The 12,960-nt window shown below is 44.9% G+C and overlaps 1 long non-coding RNA gene across 2 annotated transcripts in view; it reads left to right on the top strand.

Moving 5' to 3' along the window:
* Nucleotides 1-9,200: 9,200 nt before the first annotated feature.
* Nucleotides 9,201-12,960, top strand: part of LOC129825546 (uncharacterized) — a 48,545-nt gene continuing 44,785 nt past the window's right edge. For both annotated transcript variants that reach the window (XR_008754905.1, XR_008754904.1), the window contains exon 1: nucleotides 9,201-9,466. This is a non-coding gene — a long non-coding RNA (uncharacterized LOC129825546). The remainder of the gene's footprint in view (nucleotides 9,467-12,960) is intronic.

Here is a 12,960-nt window from a genome sequence, read left to right as displayed (position 1 = left end):
CTCTCTCTCTCTTGTCTTCTCTTGTCTTCTCGCTCTTGTCTTCTCCTCCTCTCCTTTTCCCTCTAACCTTGTCCTCTCCTCCCTTCCTTTTCCCTCTAACATTGTCTTCTCCTCCCTTCCTTTTCCCTCTAACCTTGTCTTCTCCTCCCCTCCTTTTCCCTCTAACCTTGTCTTGTCCTCCCCTCCTTTTCCCTCTAACATTGTCTTCTCCTCCCCTCCTTTTCCCTCTAACCTTGTCTTCTCCTCCCTTCCTTTTCCCTCTAACCTTGTCTTCTCCTCCCCTCCCTTTCCCTCTAACCTTGTCTTCTCCTCCCTTCCTTTTCCCTCTAACCTTGTCTTCTCCTCCCTTCCTTTTCCCTCTAACCTTGTCTTCTCCTCCCTTCCTTTTCCCTCTAACCTTGTCTTCTCCTCCCTTCCTTTTCCCTCTAACCTTGTCTTCTCCTCCTTTCCTTTTCCCTCTAACCTTGTCTTCTCCTCCCCTCCTTTTCCCTCTAACCTTGTCTTCTCCTCCCTTCCTTTTCCCTCTAACCTTGTCTTCTCTTCCCTTCCTTTTCCCTCTAACCTTGTCTTCTCCTCCTTTCCTTTTCCCTCTAACCTTGTCTTCTCCTCCCTTCCTTTTCCCTCTAACCTTGTCTTCTCCTCCCTTCCTTTTCCCTCTAACCTTGTCTTCTCCTCCCTTCCTTTTCCCTCTAACCTTGTCTTCTCCTCCCTTCCTTTTCCCTCTAACCTTGTCTTCTCCTCCCTTCCTTTTCCCTCTAACCTTGTCTTCTCCTCCCCTCCTTTTCCCTCTAACCTTGTCTTCTCCTCCCCTCCTTTTCCCTCTAACCTTGTCTTCTCCTCCCTTCCTTTTTCCCTCTAACCTTGTCTTCTCCTCCCCTCCTTTTCCCTCTAACCTTGTCTTCTCCTCCAATCCTTTTCCCTCTAACATTGTCTTCTCCTCCCCTCCTTTTCCCTCTAACCTTGTCTTCTCCTCCCCTCCTTTTCCCTCTAACCTTGTCTTCTCCTCCCTTCCTTTTCCCTTCTAACCTTGTCTTCTCCTCCCTTACTTTTCCCTCTAACCTTGTCTTCTCCTCCCTTCCTTTTCCCTTCTAACCTTGTCTTCTCCTCCCCTCATTTTCCCTCTGACCTTGTCTTCTCCTCCCCTCCTTTTCCCTCTAACCTTGTCTTCTTCTCCCCTCCTTTTCCCTCTAACCTTGTCTTCTCCTCCCCTCCTTTTCCCTCTAACCTTGTCTTCTCCTCCCTTACTTTTCCCTCTAACCTTGTCTTCTCCCCCCTTCCTTTTCCCTTCTAACCTTGTCTTCTCCTCCCCTCCTTTTCCCTCTAACATTGTCTTCTCCTCCCCTCCTTTTCCCTCTAACCTTGTCTTCTCCTCCCTTCCTTTTCCCTTCTAACCTTGTCTCCTCCTCCCTTCCTTTTCCCTCTAACCTTGTCTTCTCCTCCCCTCCTTTTCCCTCTAACATTGTCTTCTCCTCCCCTCCGTTTCCTCTAACCTTGTCTTCTCCTCCCCTCCTTTTCCCTTCTAACCTTGTCTCCTCCTCCCTTCCTTTTCCCTCTAACCTTGTCTTCTCCTCCCCTCCTTTTCCCTCTAACATTGTCTTCTCCTCCCTTCCTTTTCCCTTCTAACCTTGTCTCCTCCTCCCTTCCTTTTCCCTCTAACCTTGTCTTCTCCTCCCTTCCTTTTTCCTCTAACCTTGTCTTCTTAAGCTATACATTAACACGGCGATATGTGCATTCTTTAATAGAATCGTTATACCTTGGCTAGTATATTGTCAGAAGCAATATTTCAAACTAACACGTTCTTGACGGTACTATATTCGTTCTCGTTTTGGCAGAAAAATGTATCGTCTTTCACATTAGATTCACGGTATGTTGCCTGTAAAGACAATCGGGCAACGTTTATATGATTCCTTTCCAAACAGCCCCATCTCTACCTCTTTCTTGTCTGTTTTATATTGCCAGGGAGCTCGCCAGCATGTAGTCCTAAAAAACGGAAACGAATGACCTCTGGTTCCTTCAGTCATTCCTAAAACATTAGGTATAACGGCTACTATGGAAGAATTCCCATATCGCTGTTATCATCTGCCGTCTGTTATTATCTGCTGTCTGTTTTCATCTGCCGTCTATTATCATCTGCTATCTGTTATCATCTGCCGTCTGTTATCATCTGCCGTCTGTTATCATCTGCCGTCTGTTTTCATCTGCCGTCTATTATCATCTGCCGTCTGTTTTCATCTGCCGTCTGTTTTCATCTGCCATCTGTTTTCATCTGCCATCTGTTTTCATCTGCTATCTGTTTTCATCTGCCATCTGTTTTCATCTGCCATCTGTTTTCATCTGCCATCTGTTTTCATCTGCCATCTGTTTTCATCTGCCATCTGTTTTCATCTGCCATCTGTTTATCTGCCATCTGTTTTCATCTGCCGTCTGTTTTCATCTGCCATCTGTTTTCATCTGCCGTCTGTTATCATCTGCCATCTGTTATCATCTGCCGTCTGTTTTCATCTGCCATCTGTTTTCATCTGCCATCTGTTATCATCTGCCGTCTGTTTTCATCTGCCGTCTGTTATCATCTGCTATCTGTTATCATCTGCCGTCTGTTTATCTGCCATCTGTTATCATTGCCATCTGTTTATCTGCCATCTGTTATCATCTGCCATCTGTTATCATCTGCCGTCTGTATTCATCTGCCATCTGTTATCATCTGCCGTCTGTTTTCATCTGCCGTCTATTATCATCTGCTATCTGTTATCATCTGCCGTCTGTTATCATCTGCCGTCTGTTATTATCTGCCGTCTGTTTTCATCTGCCGTCTGTTATCATCTGCCATCTGTTATCATCTGCCGTCTGTTATTATCTGCCGTCTGTTTTCATCTGCCGTCTGTTATCATCTGTTATCATCTGCCGTCTGTTATCATCTGCCGTCTGTTTTCATCTGCCGTCTGTTTTCATCTGCCGTCTGTTTTCATCTGCCGTCTGTTTTCATCTGCCGTCTGTTATCATCTGCCGTCTGTTTTCATCTGCCGTCTGTTTTCATCTGCCGTCTGTTTTCATCTGCCATCTGTTATCATCTGCCATCTGTTTTCATCTGCCGTCTGTTTTCATCTGCCGTCTGTTATTATCTGCCGTCTGTTTTCATCTGTTATCATCTGCCGTCTGTTTTCATCTGCCGTCTGTTTTCATCTGCCGTCTGTTTTCATCTGCCATCTGTTATCATCTGCCATCTGTTTTCATCTGCCGTCTGTTTTCATCTGCCGTCTGTTATTATCTGCCGTCTGTTTTCATCTGTTATCATCTGCCATCTGTTTTCATCTGCCATCTGTTTTCATCTGCCATCTGTTTTCATCTGCCGTCTGTTATTATCTGACGTCTGTTTTCATCTGTTATCATCTGCCGTCTGTTATCATCAGCCGTCTGTTATTATCTGCCGTCTGTTTTCATCTGCCGTCTGTTATCATCTGCCGTCTATTATCATCTGCTATCTGTTATCATCTGCCGTCTGTTATCATCTGCCGTCTGTTATTATCTGCCGTCTGTTTTCATCTGCCATCTGTTTTCATCTGCCATCTGTTATCATCTGCCATCTGTTTTCATCTGCCATCTGTTATCATCTGCCGTCTGTTATCATCTGCCATCTGTTTTCATCTGCCATCTGTTATCACCTGCCATCTGTTTTCATCTGCCGTCTGTTATCATCTGTTTTCATCTGCCATCTGTTTTCATCTGCCATCTGTTTTCATCTGCCATCTGTTATCATCTGCCATCTGTTTTCATCTGCCATCTGTTTTCATCTGCCATCTGTTATCATCTGCCATCTGTTTTCATCTGCCATCTGTTATCATCTGCCATCTGTTTTCATCTGCCGTCTGTTATCATCTGTTATCATCTGCCATCTGTTTTCATCTGCCATCTGTTTTCATCTGCCATCTGTTATCACCTGCCATCTGTTTTCATCTGCCGTCTGTTATCATCTGTTATCATCTGCCATCTGTTATCATCTGCCATCTGTTTTCATCTGCCATCTGTTTTCATCTGCCATCTGTTATCATCTGCCATCTGTTTTCATCTGCCATCTGTTATCATCTGCCATCTGTTTTCATCTGCCGTCTGTTATCATCTGTTACCATCTGCCATCTGTTATCATCTGCCATCTGTTTTCATCTGCCATCTGTTTTCATCTGCCATCTGTTATCATCTGCCATCTGCTTTCATCTGCCATCTGTTATCATCTGTCATCTGTTTTCATCTGTCATCTGTTTTCATCTGCCATCTGTTTTCATCTGCCATCTGTTTTCATCTGCCATCTGTTATCATCTGTCATCTGTTTTCATCTGCCATCTGTTTTCATCTGCCATCTGTTTTCATCTGCCATCTGTTTTCATCTGCCATCTGTTATCATCTGTCATCTGTTTTCATCTGCCATCTGTTATCATCTGCCATCTGTTTTCATCTGCCATCTGTTTTCATCTGTTTTCATCTGCCGTCTGTTATCATCTGCCATCTGTTTTCATCTGCTATCTGTTTCATCTGTTTTCATCTGCCGTCTGTTATCATCTGCCATCTGTTTTCATCTGCCATCTGTTTTCATCTGCCATCTGTTTTCATCTGCCATCTGTTATCATCTGCCATCTGTTTTCATCTGCCGTCTGTTTTCATCTGCCGTCTGTTATCATCTGCCATCTGTTTTCATCTGCCGTCTGTTATCATCTGCCATCTGTTTTCATCTGCCATCTGTTTTCATCTGCCATCTGTTATCATCTGCCATCTGTTTTCATCTGCCGTCTGTTTTCATCTGCCATCTGTTATCATCTGCCATCTGTTTTCATCTGCCATCAATTTTCATTTGCCATCTGTTTTTATCTGCCATCTGTTATCATCTGCCATCTGTTTTCATCTGCCATCTGTTATCATCTGCCATCTGTTATGATCTGCCATCTGTTTTCATCTGCCATCTTCTCAATCCCTCTTCTTTTTTCTCACTCTCTTACTCCTCCTCTCTCTACTCTACTCTCCATTACCTGAAGGTGTGTCCCTGCACACTGTTCCAGCATCTCTCTCCCTCTCTCTCCCTCAGTCCCAGCCTCTCTCCCCCTCTCTCCCTCAGTCCCCCAGTCCCAGCCTCTCTCTCCCTCTCTCCCTCAGTCCCCCAGTTCCAGCCTCTCTCCCCCTCTCTCCCTCAGTCCCCCAGTTCCAGCCTCTCTCCCCCTCTCTCCCTCAGTCCCAGCCTCTCTCCCCCTCTCTCCCTCAGTCCCAGCCTCTCTCTCCCTCTCTCCCACTGTTCCCCAGTCCCAGCCTCTCTCTCCCTCTCTCCCTCAGTCCCCCAGTTCCAGCCTCTCTCCACCCTCTCTCCCTCAGTCCCCCAGTTCCAGCCTCTCTCCCCCTCTCTCCCTCAGTCTCAGCCTCTCTCTCCCTCTCTCCCTCAAACCCCCAGTTCCAGCCTCTCTCCCCCTCTCTCCCTCAGTCCCAGCCTCTCTCTCCCTCTCTCCCACTGTTCACCAGTTCCAGCCTCTCTCCCCCTCAGTCCCCCAGTTCCAGCCTCTCTCCCCCTCTCTCTCAGTCCCAGCCTCTCTCTCCCTCTCTCCCACTGTTCACCAGTTCCAGCCTCTCTCCCCCTCAGTCCCCCAGTTCCAGCCTCTCTCCCCCTCTCTCTCAGTCCCAGCCTCTCTCTCCCTCTCTCCCACTGTTCACCAGTTCCAGCCTCTCTCCCCCTCAGTCCCCCAGTTCCAGCCTCTCTCCCCCTCTCTCTCAGTCCCAGTCTCTCTCTCCCTCTCTCCCACTGTTCACCAGTTCCAGCCTCTCTCCCCCTCTCTCCCTCAGTCCCCCAGTTCCAGCCTCTCTCCCCCTCTCTCTTAGTCCCAGCCTCTCTCTCCCTCTCTCCCACTGTTCCCCAGTCCCAGCCTCTCTCCCCGAGTCACAGACAGACAGACAGACAGACAGACAGACAGACAGACAGACAGACAGACAGACACAGAGACAGAGACAGACACAGACACAGAGACAGACAGAGACAGAGACAGAGACACAGACACAGACACAGACACAGACACAGACACAGACACAGACACAGAGACAGAGACAGAGACAGAGACAGAGACAGAGACAGAGACAGAGACAGAGACAGAGACACAGACACAGACACAGACACAGACACAGACACAGACACAGACACAGACACAGACACAGACACAGACACAGACACAGACACAGACACAGACACAGACAGAGACAGAGACAGAGACAGAGACAGAGACAGAGACAGAGACACAGACACAGAGACAGACTCTTTTTATCTGATCACACTCACTACTGTTGTGTGATAACAGAGAAATTCACTCAGACCTGTAGAGGAGAATGTTGGGAGAACAGCATGTGGAGTGTGGTAGTGTGTGCAGGCAGGTTTTAGTCCCAGGCCATCACAAGCACGCATCTGATTTAGCTTATCAAGTAATCAATTAAAACCCTAATTAGTTGAATCAGGTGGTCCAGTATTGGGTTGGTTTGGTAGAAAAACCTGGCGCACGCTGCAGGCTCTTCAGAAATCATAAATGAGGAACGCAGTGTAATTACACAGACAAGACAAGACTCCATGAGATATATCCTTCCATCTACTCCTCCAGTCTTTCATGTCCTAATGTGACTCCAGAGAAGACAATCAGACAGTAATCACAGGCAGGCTAATGATGATGGAGGCATTAAGTCTGCTTCCTAATCATAGAACAAATTAATTGTCTTTTAATAAATCAGCCAGCTGAGGAGAAAACTATCACGACAGTGACAAGTTCTCTAAGAAAATACAAAACTCTGCCTGAAGTAAACTGAAACTCAACCACACTGCAGAAACAGGCATTAAGAAGCCATAAAATGATGGGTGTGATTTAGAAGGTAATTAGGGTGGGTATGAAAAACGATAACCCGACAATCAGAGTGCAGAAACAACCAGGCCGTTCCCAACAAATGCCCCAATTTCATTGTCATCACTACAAGTGCTATTTGATTCACCAGATCCTCTACACGACCATGTTCTGATAATGCCAAGCACAAAGAGGGACTGATCAAACTGCCAATGGAAAGGTGAAAGTGATATGCCCACCCAGCCGGGCTCGGTGAGGAGAATGAGAGACAGAGAGATGGAGAATGAGAGACAGAGAGACAGAGAGACAGAGAGATAGAGAGATAGAGAGACGGAGAATGAGAGACAGAGAGACAGAGTGACAGAGAGATAGAGAGACAGAGAGATGGAGAATGATAGACAGAGACAGAGAATGAGAGACAGAGAGACAGAGAGATAGAGAGACAGAGAGACAGAGACACAGAGAGACGGAGAATGAGAGACAGAGAGACAGAGTGACAGAGAATGAGAGACAGAGAGACAGAGAGACGCAGACATGGCTCTCAAGAGAAGACAGGCTATGTGCACACTGCCCACAAAATGAGGTGGAAACTGAGCTGCACTTCCTAACCTCCTGCCCAATGTATGACCATATTAGAGACACATATTTCCCTCGGATCACACAGATCCACAAATAATTCGAAAACAAATCCAATTTTGATAAACTCCCATATCTACTGGGTGAAATTCCACAGTGTGCCATCACAGCAGCAAGATTTGTGACCTGTTGCCACAAGAAAAGGGCAACCAGTGAAGAACAAACACCATTGTAAATACAACCCATATTTATGCTTACTTATTTTAACTTGTGTGCTTTAACCATTTGTACATTGTTACAACACTGTATATATTTAATATGACACTTGTAATGTCTTTATTGTTTTGAAACTTCTGTATGTGTAATGTTTACTGTTAATTCGTTTTGTTTGTTTCACTTTTGTGTATTGTCTACCTCACTTGCTTTGGCAATGTTAACACATGTTTTCCATGCCAATAAAGCCCCTTGAATTGAATTGAGACGGAGAATGATAGACAGAGAGACGGAGAATGAGAGACAGAGAGACGGAGAATGATAGACAGAGAGACGGAGAATGAGAGACAAAGAGACGGAGAATGAGAGACAAAGAGACGGAGAATGAGAGACAGAGAGACGGAGAATGAGAGACAAAGAGACGGAGAATGAGAGACAGAGAGACGGAGAATGAGAGACAGAGAGACGGAGAATGAGAGACATAGAGACGGAGAATGAGAGACAGAGAGACGGAGAATGAGAGACAGAGAGACGGAGAATGAGAGACAGAGAGACGGAGAATGAGAGACAGAGAGACGGAGAATGAGAGACAGAGAGACAGAGAATGAGAGACAGAGAGACGGAGAATGAGAGACAGAGAGACGGAGAATGAGAGACAAAGAGACGGAGAATGAGAGACAGAGAGACGGAGAATGAGAGACAGAGAGACGGAGAATGAGAGACAGAGAGACAGAGAGAGGGAGAATGAGAGACAGAGAGACAGAGAGACGGAGAATGAGAGACAGAGAGACGGAGAATGAGAGACAGAGAGACGGAGAATGAGAGACAGAGAGACGGAGAATGAGAGACAGAGAGACGGAGAATGAGAGACAGAGAGACAGAGAGAGGGAGAATGAGAGACAGAGAGACAGAGAGACGGAGAATGAGAGACAGAGAGACGGAGAATGAGAGACAGAGAGACGGAGAATGAGAGACAGAGAGACGGAGAATGAGAGACAGAGAGACGGAGAATGAGAGACAGAGAGAGACAGAGAGAGCAGGGGTTGTACACTGAAGTTACACATAGTAGAATTGAACAGGGTTAATTCAGGGTTAATTCCGAGTGGTTAAAGGGTTAAATCGTAAACAACTCAAAGGGTTAAGTTTAGGTATTAATTCCGGGTGATTAAGGTTAGGGCTATGGTTTGGGGAAGGCTTAAAACAAAACAACAATGTCACCCTGGGGGAATGTGGCCTGTTTTCATCAGGTCTGAGGCATTTCTAGGACAGCCAGATGTTTCACACGTAAATTCCCTTAGGAGGAAGGCAGATCTTCCAGTGCATTGTGGTATTTCACGAAGCCTCTATGTTATACTATATGTTTTTTTTGTGTGGGTGTAGATATGGCTGTCCTTGTTCAATAGGGCCATTGGATGTCTTTCAGCTATGTTCCTATCTGCAGATTCATTGTTAAATATACAAGCAGACACATGTCTTCCAGTCTCTGAAAGACTACAACTTGTGTTGGGCGGTGCTTCGTGCTCTGGCCCACGTCCCTCCCCCAAGGCAGACTTTCTTGAAAAAGGAGACGGACACTAACAACAATCCTTCGGGCAAAACAGAAAAGAACTGACCAGATGCTATGGCTTCAAGTGATTCCTCTCATCAACACCAATTTTGACGATGGAGCTTCTATTAGCTACATGGTGACATTCAACCAAACATGTTTCAACCGGAATACATAGCGAAGAGAGTTTCAAACAAAGAGTTGGATTTAGCTCACGTTAGAAGGTCAGCTCCTGCCGATGCAAACACCGAGAGGGTAGATTACAAATACGGTCCGTAGCTAGGTAAGTTATTTTTCCTGCAAGCCAACTAGCTAAGTTTAGTGTAACTACTGAAACTCATATTGTGTATTACTGACTAACAAACTACTGTGTACAGTGGGGATCTAATTATTTTTCAGTCGCTAATTTAGCTAACTAGCTAGCGAAACAAGTGTGCTAAAGCAGGTGTGAAAAGTCTTAGGAAGGTAGTTCTTACACAGTATGAATTGTTGAGTATGGGAGGTTGAGGAGAAATGTCACCAACACATTTACTGTCTAAGCACAACTCTGCACAACCAAAAACCCCTTCTTCATCTTAAAGTGCTGTCTTTAAACCTCCCTCAGCCCACTGACTTTTTGACAGATCATTCTTGTCAATAGTAGCCCTTCGCAGGGGAATGTTGTCGACGTGTCTTTATTTTGTGTTTTGAGAATTTGCAGAGAGAAGTAATGTTGTGTCATTACTGTTGTAGTCTTGATGTTATACCATTCAGTGTCCCTGGCTGGTTTCTGATGTTATTACCATTCAGTGTCCCTGGCTGGTTTCTGATGTTATTACCATTCAGTGTCCCTGGCTGGTTTCTGATGTTATTACCATTCAGTGTCCCTGGCTGGTTTCTGATGTTATTACCATTCAGTGTCCCTGGCTGGTTTCTGATGTTATACCATTCAGTGTCCCTGGCTGGTTTCTGCCCCACAATCTCGTAGTGCTTCATAACCACAAGGTGTGTCCGCTCCCTCATGCTTGTGTAACCAAAATGACCCCGCTTTGGGGTACTTTTCAGCAGGGCACTGTGGAATGACACCAGAGTTTTACAAAGAGAAAAGGTGAGAAGAGGGGTAGACTAAATTGATGACGTGGTCTGGAAGGTACTCTGTGGTCCTCAGGCTACCTCTAACCACCTGTAACCTCATAACACAAACCATACAAACACTACCCAATTCATCTTCATACCATGCTTACTGTAAATGGAGCTATCTTTGCCGTCAGCTTGTAAATATTTTGGCCAATTTACCTTCACCTTGTGCAGAGCTAGGTGTTGGAAGCAGAGTACCACCTACAACAAAACACATCACAATACACCATTTAACCTCCCCACTGATTGTATTGATCTCTATTAGACTGGCTAGAGTAGCATACCTAACATGGACATTTCAATATAGTCAGCTTATTTTTTACCAAACTAGTGTCACTAAATTGGCAGCAAGATTGCATGCCAGCTGAGACTGGCTGGTTAACTAACTAACCAACCATAGATGATTTAAATACATTCATCATTGCTACCAACACACAAACAGAGAGTGAGTTAGCTATATCGACAATTCTATTTTTAGTGTTTTCCAGACAAGGGTGGAATAGATAGCTACCAAATTGAGATACCAAATAAGAGTAATATTAGCCAGCTTACGTTAACTAACGTCAGTCAAAGACAGAACGAACAGACAAACATGTTGACTCTGCTGAAGGTAGCTACCAGTCCAGCAGTGACTAGCATGGCATAAGCTAAATCGATTGACAGTGTGTATACCAAAAGATAGCGATATGATTTAGTTGATGTCTTTCAGAGTTCAATACAGGACTGTAACGTTAGCTAGCTAACATTAGGTTACCTCTAATTGGGAATTTTCCATTTTGTTGTGAAGTAGAAGAAATTGATGGTAACAAATCACTTGAATTTCTTGTAGGTAGAACGGGTGAAAGGTAACACATTTTCACACATGTTTATAATTAGCACAGCCAGGCACAGAACACCACACGGGCATAATGACAAACATTAGTGACAAACAAACACTTTCAAAACAATCTTGACTACAGAATTTATGAGATTACTGTGTGTTGGTCACCATTATTTGTTTGTGGGTACGCCTCCTGTAACCAGCGGTTACGGCATTCGCTATGACTACCGGACGAATACACAGGGAGTCGAAACTTCCTGATTCCACCAGTGAAATGAAAATGTGATAATTTCTAGCTTGTGGTTTGGATAATTGTTATTTTTTTATGATAAAAAAAATGTAATGTTGTTAATATAGTAATGACTATATGTCATGGCAGGGCCAGGGTGAAAATCCCCTTTTTAAGTATCATCAAGTACTCTCCCTGCTTGCTAGAGAATTATGAACTGCCGTGGTGCAGTGGTCTAATACAGTGCTCTGGCTCTGAGCACTGTGAGTTTGAGCCCAGTGCTGTGCCATTGTTTTTTTGGTAACGGACGAAGGCATATATTAATGTCCTCAGGACCATTTCAACCGTCCAGGAAATCGACAGCTATTTCTCGTGACCAGCCTGGAGAAACAACTAGGCCTAATACTAGAGGAAAAACTGAGAGGTGAGGAGGAGGTGTTCCAACTCACACTGTAAACTTGACGGGTGCAAAGGTGTATCGTTAGAATTAATGGCTGGTGTACCCACTGCATTGCTGCGTCTATTGAGTAAGCTGTCTGGTACTACGTCTGTGTGTGTGTGTGTGTGTGTGTGTATGTGTGGGTGTGGGTGTGTGTGTGTGGGGGGGGGGGGGGGGGGGGGGGGTTGCTGTCTGGGAATAGGTCTCATTAGCTGGGCTAGATAGATTCTGCAGAGGCAGACATTTCTTATTCTCCACATGTTTTAAAATAGTCATATTTTCCCCCAATCCGGCTCCAGGGACAAAATGCAACACAATGAGAGTTCTTGCTGATATTCAAATTGAAAGTACATTCTGCAACAAAACAAGAATAGCTGTAGCATTTTATAATATGCAGACATAAGGTATACAGTCTATATAGATATAGAATAAGGAGTGATGGAGTGTAGCATCAGATGACCTGGCCTCTACAATCCCCCGACCTCAACTAAATTGAGATGGTTTAGAATGAGTTGGACAGCAGAGTGAAGGAAAAGCAGCCAACAAGTGCTCAGCATATGTGGGAACTCCTTCAAGCCTGTTGGAAAAGCATTCCTCATGAAGCTGGTTGAGAGAATGCCAAGAGTGTACAAAGCTGTCATCAAGGCAAAGGGTGGCTACTTTGAAGAATCTAAAATATACTTTTTTTTTGTTCAGTACATGACTCCATATGTGTTATTTCATAGTTTTGATGTCTGCACTATTATTCTACAATGTAGAAATAAAGAAACAATGAGTAGGTGTGTCCAAACTTTTGACTGGTACTGTACGCTATACAATCTATACAGGTAGAGAGCCAAATACACACACAATCATCTGCACTGGGGACATTTTTTGCTCTGAATATCATCCTTTGTTTTATAGGCAGATGATGAGAGAGTTAAGCCCAGTTCAGATACGTACGATCTGAGAGAGTTAAGCCCAGTTCAGACACGTACGATCTGAGAGAGTTAAGCCCAGTTCAGACACGTACGATCTGAGAGAGTTAAGCCCAGTTCAGACACGTACGATCTGAGAGAGTTAAGCCCAGTTCAGACACGTACGATCTGAGAGAGTTAAGCCCAGTTCAGATACGTACGATCTGAGAGAGTTAAGCCCAGTTCAGACACGTACGATCTGAGAGAGTTAAGCCCA

This window comes from Salvelinus fontinalis, chromosome 27 (assembly GCF_029448725.1).
Source record: "Salvelinus fontinalis isolate EN_2023a chromosome 27, ASM2944872v1, whole genome shotgun sequence".
Lineage (NCBI taxonomy): Eukaryota > Metazoa > Chordata > Actinopteri > Salmoniformes > Salmonidae > Salvelinus > Salvelinus fontinalis.
The sequence above is the reverse complement of the archived record's forward strand: the minus strand, read 5'-3'. Positions and strand labels throughout refer to the sequence as shown.